The following is an 8,204-nucleotide window of genomic DNA, read 5'->3' on the forward strand; positions in this document are numbered from 1 at the left end:
TGCTATAGGGTGCGTGCACTCGCCAGACAGACAGAGAGAGAGACATAGAGACAGAAAGCGAGAAATCACCCCCCAGGAGGGATGGTCATGCCACCATCCCTTCTCCTCCATTCTCCTCTTGAGATCTTGGGCACGCACGCACATGCGTCTGGCGTGAGTTTTAAGCCACCGGGTCCGGGACGGGAATCGCGGTCAACTACATGGGAGTCCAGCGATATAGCCATTACGCTAACTGCTGGTTCCCATGGTTTTGCGTATGTTGAACCACCCTTGCATCCCTGGAATAAAGCCTACCTGGTCGTGTTAAATAACCTTTTTTATATGCTGTTGAATACGGTTAGCAAGTATCTTGTTGAGAATTTTTGCATCTATATTCATCAGAGATATAAGTCTGTAGTTTTCCTTTTTTGTTGCATCTTTGTCTACTTTGGGAACGAGGGTAATGGAGGCTTCATAGAATGAATTTCGAAGGGTTTCTTCCTTTTGGATCTCTAGAAACAGTGTGAGTACAATGGGGGTTACCTCTTCTTTAAGTTTTGTAAAATTCAGCAGTGAAGCCATCAGGATCTGGACTTTCCTTTGTTGGGAGGTTATTTATTACTGATTCAACCTCTTTGCTTGTTATATGTCTTTATTCAGGCTTTCTATGTCCACCTGTGTTAATCTTGATAGATTATATGTGTCCAGGAATTTGTTCATCTTCATCCAGGTTTTCTTCTTTGTTGACATATACTCATAGTATTCTCTAGTGATGGTTTGCATTTACATAATGTCTGTTGTAATGTTGCCTAATTCATTGCAAATTGATGTATCTCATTCTTTTCTTTCTTCTTAATTAGTGTAGCTAATGGTGTGTCAATGTTGTTTGTTTTTTCAGAGAACCAAGAATCTTTTGTTTTCATTTATTTTCTGTATAGTTTGGTTATATTCTGTTTCATATATTTATTTTTCTTTTTTTTGCATGATCTAATCTACTTTTAATGCTTTCTTTTTTTAATTTAATTTTATTTATTTACATTCATTCACTATACATCAGTACAGCCTACAAAATGAGATTTCCCATTCAGAATACACTGTATAATGGCTCAATCAAGCACATCAACATACGTGTTATCATCAACAAATAATTTTCTATTTCTTGTTTCCTGTATATTTTGCTTTTTTGCCATCCTTTATTCCCTATCTCTCACCCTCTGCCATGTCCCACCCTCCTCCTACACTCTCTCTGGTATCCATGGTTGCTTTCTATGCCTTTTCCCACCATTTTATTGATTTTCTAATGAATTTAATTAGTCTAAATATATCCAATAACAAGTGCAGCTGATATATACATAACCATGAACACAAGTCTGACTTTAGGCATAAACCTCAGTGAGTAGAATAAATATACTATAAAGTAGCACCTAGCTGGGGTTATATAGTTTACTGCAGTCATCATATATGCACTTTTTATACTTCTGCTCAAATCTTTATTGTTTCTTTTTTCCTGGCTTTTTAATATTTTTTCTGTTGTTGTTTTTCCAACTCCCTGAGGCATGATGTTAAGTTGTCCCTTTGCCACCTTTCCATCTTTTTCCTGTGTGCACTAATTGCTATGAAATTCCTTATTATGACTGCTTTTGCAATGTCCCATAAATTATGGAAACTTGTGTCCTCTTTATCATTTGTTTCCATGAATCTTTTTATTTCAGTCTTAATCTCTTCAGTAGACATGAAGTCATTTAGAAGTAGGTTACTTAGTTTCCATGTATTTGTGTATTTTCAAGGTTTTTTTCCCTGATATTAATATCAAGTTTAATTCCATCATGGTCGGAGAAGATGCTGGATAGAGTTTCTATGCCTTTGAATCTGTAAAGTCCAGTTTTGTGCCCTTTTATGTGGTCAATCTTCAAGAAAGTACTATGCAGTGCTGAGAAAAATGTATATTTTGTGTTTTGGGGGTGGAAAGTTCTATAGATGTGTATCAAGTCCATCTGATTTATGGTTTCATTTAGGTTCCAAATCTCTTTGCTTATTTTTCATCTCATTGATCTGTCTAAAGGAGATAGTGAGGCGTCAACATTCCCAACACTTATTGTGTTACAGTCCATCTGCCCTTTTAGATTTAGCAGTCTTTCCTTTACAAATTTGGACGTTCCTGAGTTTGGTTCATAGTTATTTACAAGCATTATGTACTCATGGTGAATTAGTCAATTTACTACTATATAATGCCCTTATTTGTCTCTTCTTACCGGTTTTGTCTTAAAGCCTATTTTGTCCAAAATCAGTAGAGTGACTCCTGCTCCTTTTTGGTTTCCATTTGCATGGAATACCTTTTTTCTAGCCCTTACATTAAGACTATGTATATCTTTATCCATGAGATGTGTTTCTTGTAGGCAGCAGATGGAGGGTTTCTGGTTTTTAATCCATTCAACCAGTCTGTGTGTCTTCATTGGGGAATTTAATCCATTAACATTTAACGTTATTATCAATATTTCCAGACTTGTTCCTGCCATTGAGTTGACCATATACTTGGTTGTTTTCTGTTCTCTAATTCCTGTCTGTTTGTCTTTAGTTTTATTGGTATAGTACTCCTTTCAGAATTTCTTGAAGAGCTGGTCTAGAGTTGGCCATTTCTTTCAGGTTTTGTTTATCTGAGAACGTTTTTTATCTTCTTTACCCATATGTAGGATAATCTTGCTGGGTATAGTATTCTTGGTTTAAACTGTTTTTCATTTAACACTTTGAATATATTTCCCCATTCCTTACTTACTTTCATTGTATCCAATGAGAGGTCCAGAGTTAGCCTGATGGGATAGTCTTTGTGAAAGTGATTTTGACATTTCTCTCTTGCCAATCTTAGTATCTTGTCTGTGGTTTTGGCCAATCTAGCTATAATGATACCATATTCATGGACTGATTCTACTTGGGGTTCTTTGTATTTCTTGGGTCTGGATGTTTGAATACCTCTCTAGACTTGGAAATTTTTCTTTCAGAATTTTGTGGAGTAGATTATTAATCTACTATGGGGGATGGCTTCAAATTCCTTTCTTTCCTTTCCTTCAGACTTTTTACCTGCTAGCAAGAGAGTAATACATATCCAGGAATTTGCCATGATGCATTAAAGAAAGTTGAGCTTCTCTTTTCTCTGCAGGCCTAGGGACTCCAACTGTCATGTGGGAGAAACTGAATGTCTCTGAGTAATTGAAAGCATCTACCAGGGCTACTCCCTGGGGAGCTGGAAGGCTCTGAGGTTGAAATTTCCCCACTGCTCAACTGAGTGTCAAAAGGAGTTCCTCTGCTCTTTTACCCTCAAGCCCACAGTCTTTCTTCTCCTTCTTCATACAGGTCTCATAAAAAATTAAACAGGAGATCCTCTTTCTCTATGGGATCTAAAATCTCTGCTCAACAACCCTCCTTTATCCCCCTCATACTGATCAACTAGTATTCAGAAAGACCAAAATATGCCTTAGGCAAAATAATCAAGACTCTTCCACCTTTGGCATGCATATGGTTTAAATTAGATTGGCAGTGTTGAGAGGATCACATAATATTGTTCCTGTCAGACCTTTACTCCTCTTCATTCCTCTGATAGAAATAGAAAGTTGCTTATTGGCAATTTGGGGACACCTACTTAACTGCCCTCTTCCTAGATCCCCACACCACAGAGTTCTATATCACTTATTAAGTCTCACTGAATTTGGGGTACACTCCAAGCTTGTTCTAAGTTGGGCATGGTGGCACCCACCCTATGGCAAAAACAAAGCCTGTTCTAAGTTAACAAGTCTCTCTTGATTTAGCCCCCAAACCATAGTACAGATAAAAGGTACAGGAATCAGGAGAAAACTGAATATAAGGTTAATGGTAAATGAGGTCACCAGAAATATAAGATATCTGATTATGAATTTGATGGAAAATATGGTCAACATCAATAGTTCCTGGGCCAAATGTGAAACTTAGCTTGACATCCTAAAAATCCTCCCTGTTCCCTCCTTCGATCTGATCTCTCCTAAGAAAATGACATCCTTTTTTTACTGAAGATTTATCATTTTATTTACAGGAGTTTTATAACTGGGTAGGTTCAACCACAGGTCACACCTTAGTCCATTCCAAATGGAGAATAAATTAAAAATTGCCTTCAGCTCTGGGTTCAGCTTCAGGGCTGTGAAGTACTCCCCCAGCTAGGGCTCCCATGCAGACCCCAGTGTTAGTCAGAACAGAAAGCCTCCAGGGTCTTCCATCCCTCCCTATCTTGGACCTCTAAGTTCAGCTTCAGGGCTGTGAAGTACTCCCCCAGCCAGGACTCCCCCACAGACCCCAATGCTAGTCAGTACACAAGTGTCTCCCTCTTGTTTTGCTCTGTCCCTTCTAACTTTTTCTCTCTCTTTAAACAACAACAACAACAACAACAAACAGCTTTCCACCCTGTTTGTGCCTTTCCTGTGTTAATTTATCTCTTCTTCCCTCACCCAGGACAGAAAGCCTTTAGGGTCCTTCACCTCTTCCTGGGTTGGGCCTTCACATCGCGTGCAGTGTGTGGTTTTCCATTTTTAACCCAATTTCATTTTTAATTTTCCCCTCTTTTTCTTGTAATGCCTTTCTTTTCATTTTTCTTTGCTTTCTCTTCCTCTTTCTATTTCCTGCTCTTTTTGTATTACCTTAACCTCCTCTTTTACTGCCCAGCCTTTACCCACTGCCTAGAGACAACTAGGTGCATAGTAGCTAAATTTTGGACATTGTGAGCTTTGGAGAATTCTTTCCACCTTACTGTAGTGGTTGCAAAAATAGTGAAATTCACTTTCATAAATCCAATTGCAAAACTCCTCCTGGTTTTCCACACTGGAGAACACAGTAGAAGAGAGAAAATAGTATGGGAAACATACAAGCTCACAGTTTCATAATTCTTTTGCAACAAGTTAGACAGAAGTCAATACATTACCAAATGACTAAAAATAGGAGAAGAGCCTGAAGGATGAGAGAATCAAGTAATACATCTCCAGCAAGGGAACACTGTAACTTGTCTCCATGTAGGGAACTATTATATTAGAGGATATTCACAAAATGTCAGAGAAAGAATTCAGAACATTTATTGTAACAAAATACTATGAGATGCAAGAAAAAAAAGAGACATTGAGCTCCAAGAGATGAGGAAATCCTTCCACGATATAAATGAAGAATTGGACACCATAAAAAAGAATCAAACTCCATTGCTGCTGAGAAGTAGTCATTTCAGGGAAAAAAAAAAGAGAAATGAAGATTTTCTACTGATAATTCAGCCTCCAGCCCCCAAACTTGAGTAGTAGGGAGCTCCTCTAGCCTTATCTCTGTCTCTGTCTCTGTCTCTCTCTCTCTGTGTCTTCTCATTTTTTTGTAATTTTTCCTTTTTAAAATTTTTTAAGATAAAGTATTCTCTTGGCTTTCAGCTCCTCCTTTATCTTGCTAATAACCCCCTTTCGCCCGCCCACCCTTTCCTTCTTTTTATCTCTTTTCTCTCTCTCTCTCTCTTTTTCTAATTTTTTTCTTTGATCTCATCACTTACCTCCTCAATCTTTATTCACTATGTTTCTAGACAGATCTAAGGAAACCATAGCCAAATCTCCAAATACTATTAGGGTTAACATTTTCTTCAATATCCTCTGAATCTGCTGCACAAAGGGATAAAAATGGAATGACAAGGAGATTCCAGATCATCTCCTTCTGCACTCTCCTGAACGCTCAAATTGAACTTCAAGAATTAGGAAAAAACACACCATCCATCAGATAACTAGAAATCACCACAGGGCCACAAGAAATATGGTAAAGCAAGAAATTATCCCTCCTCCAAGGGAAAAGAAACATTCCTCTTCATCCATAGACAGTTCAATGGAAATCATGGAAAAGTCTGATAGAGAATTTAGAATATTCTTGATGATGAAGTTAACAGAGATAGAAGAGAAGAGAGACAATAAACTGCAGAAGAGGCAGAAGAAAGGAGCTGATGAGTTCCAGGAGGTGAGGGAATTCTTGCAAGATCTAAAAGAGGAATTACACACTATAAAAAATAATCAAATCTGGGTGACTGCTCTCACTCCTTGTGAAATTGCTGGTTCTTTATAACCAGCTTCTCTGAAAGTCCTTCTTCATCATCTAACTATTCCAAGGGCTCCACAGTCACAGACCGAGGAAATGTGGTTAGCAGAAAGGAGCCTTCACTGCATCTGTCCAGAGCTTTTAGAGCAGCTGGCTTTCCTGAGAACTCAACAGTGTCTTTTCCGGAGGGCTCTTCCTCGATCATCCACAATGACTACAGCCCTTTCCACCTGGCCGAACACAGAAAGATCTTCTTCCAATCGTTTGTTGGACATGTACTGAGGAAGATTTCGGACAATAAGGGATGCACTATGGCAGGCAAAGCGCACACGCAGCTGCTTTCCACGGAGTGGCATATTATCCAATTCTACTTTGGCAATCTCTGCTAGGGTTCGGGTTTTCAAGCAGATAAAGCCAAAGCCTTTGTCCCTATGAATGAAGACTTTACCTGTCTTCCCATATCTCTCAAATAGTTTTCTCATTTCCTCTTCAGTGATATCAGGAGGAAGATTGCCCACAAAGAGATGGCTGCACTGTGTGAGGGTCTTCTCTCCTGGTTTCCTAAAATTCTTCAGGTCAATAGTCAAACCTTCATTTTGGCTGCTGGCCTGTTGCCCATTTGCAGGTATTGGTGATGGCGGTGGCTGTTGCTGTTGCTGCTGATGGTGCTGTTTGTGGTGATGCTGATGATGCTTCTTTGGAGTATGGTTTTGTTTCTCCAAATTAAAGGTTTTATTGCTCTGCATTTTTGTACCCTCAACTTAGATTCAAGACAGCAAAGTGCCTCCAAGTCCTCTCTAACCTCGACTTCCTCTACCAACTCTTCTCTCCTCAGAGTAACGGCGACACACACAGCCCAGGTCCTTTGAGTATGAGTATGCCATGCGCTGGAAGGCACTCATTGAGATGGAAAAGCAGCAGCAGGACCAAGTGGACTGCAACATCAAGGAGGCTTGTGAGAAGCTGGAGATGAAGATGGAGGCTGCCCACCATGAGCACCAGGTCATGTTAATGAGGCAGGATTTGATGAGGTGTCAAGAAGTACTTCGGAGGATGGAAGAGCTGCACTACCTAGAGGTGCAAAAATGAAAGCAACTGGAGCTCAGACAGGAGGAGGAGCGCAAGCGCCCTGAGGAAAAGATGTGGCGGCAGCAGGAAGAAATGATGCGGTGACAGCAGGAAGGATTCAAGGGAACCTTCCCTGATGTGAGAGAGCAGGAGATACGAATGGATCAGATGGCTATGGGAGATACCATGGGCATAAACAACAGAGGTGCCATGCCCCCTGCTCCTGTGCCAGCTGGTACCCCAGCTCCTCCAGGACCTGTCGCTATGATGCCAGATGGAACCTTGGGATTGACTCCACCAACAACTGTATGCTTTGGTTAAGCTGCTACAATAGAAGGAATTGGGGCAATTGGTGGAACTCCTCCTACATTCAACCATGCAACTCCTGAAGCTGAATTTGCTCCAAACAAAGGTCACCGATACTAATAAAGTTGCTGCATCTAGCTTCCTAAAATCCTTAAAAGAAGGACCTTTTTGGGACTAGCCAGAATTCTATCCTGGAAAAATGTTATGGATTCCTCCCAATAGTTAGGTCTTTCCTGCCTGTACTACTTTAGGGAGTAATACTGGAGGCAGAGGACAAGGGAAGGGTGGTATTTAACAAGTCAGTTCTGTGTGGTATATTGATTAATCAATGTCTGTGTGGTGCATTCCTAAGTATCAGATATGATTGTTATAATTGTTGAGGACCTGGGGGAACCATGGTAAAATGGATCCAGGTAAGCCCCATTAATCTTGATCATTCCATTTTTGCCCATCATGTTATAGTTGCTTTCTCATCTACACTCCCTAACCCCAGTAATACAACCACATGTACCACAAAATTCTAACATCCCCCAATGACCTTAGCCCCATTGCTCCATTTGCTCCCAGGTGAGAATTCAGGCAAATGTCCACAGAGGTCACAGGGTACATACGGTTCTGTTATCCTATATATTATCCTTTCATGTCCTAAGGAAAACATTTTCTCTTAGAGATTTTCATTTTAGTATATCTTTTTTAAAAATCCTGTGTTAAATTGCCTCTATTTTTCTCCTGGGTAAGGACAACCCAGGAATGGCCTCTTTGTGTCTGAGATGTTGCTGTTC

General features: G+C 39.9%; 2 pseudogenes; one reads left to right on the forward strand and one right to left on the reverse strand.

The window, feature by feature from the left end:
• Nucleotides 1-6,010: 6,010 nt before the first annotated feature.
• On the reverse strand, nucleotides 6,011-6,809 carry LOC102477203 (non-POU domain-containing octamer-binding protein pseudogene; annotated as a pseudogene).
• Nucleotides 6,810-6,906: 97 nt separating this feature from the next.
• LOC106735894 (non-POU domain-containing octamer-binding protein pseudogene) lies at nucleotides 6,907-7,542 on the forward strand (annotated as a pseudogene).
• The last annotated feature ends 662 nt before the right edge of the window (nucleotides 7,543-8,204 follow it).

The sequence above is a fragment of the Tupaia chinensis genome, unplaced genomic scaffold (genome assembly GCF_000334495.1).
Source record: "Tupaia chinensis unplaced genomic scaffold, TupChi_1.0 Scaffold000566_1, whole genome shotgun sequence".
Classification (NCBI taxonomy): Eukaryota; Metazoa; Chordata; class Mammalia; order Scandentia; family Tupaiidae; genus Tupaia; species Tupaia belangeri.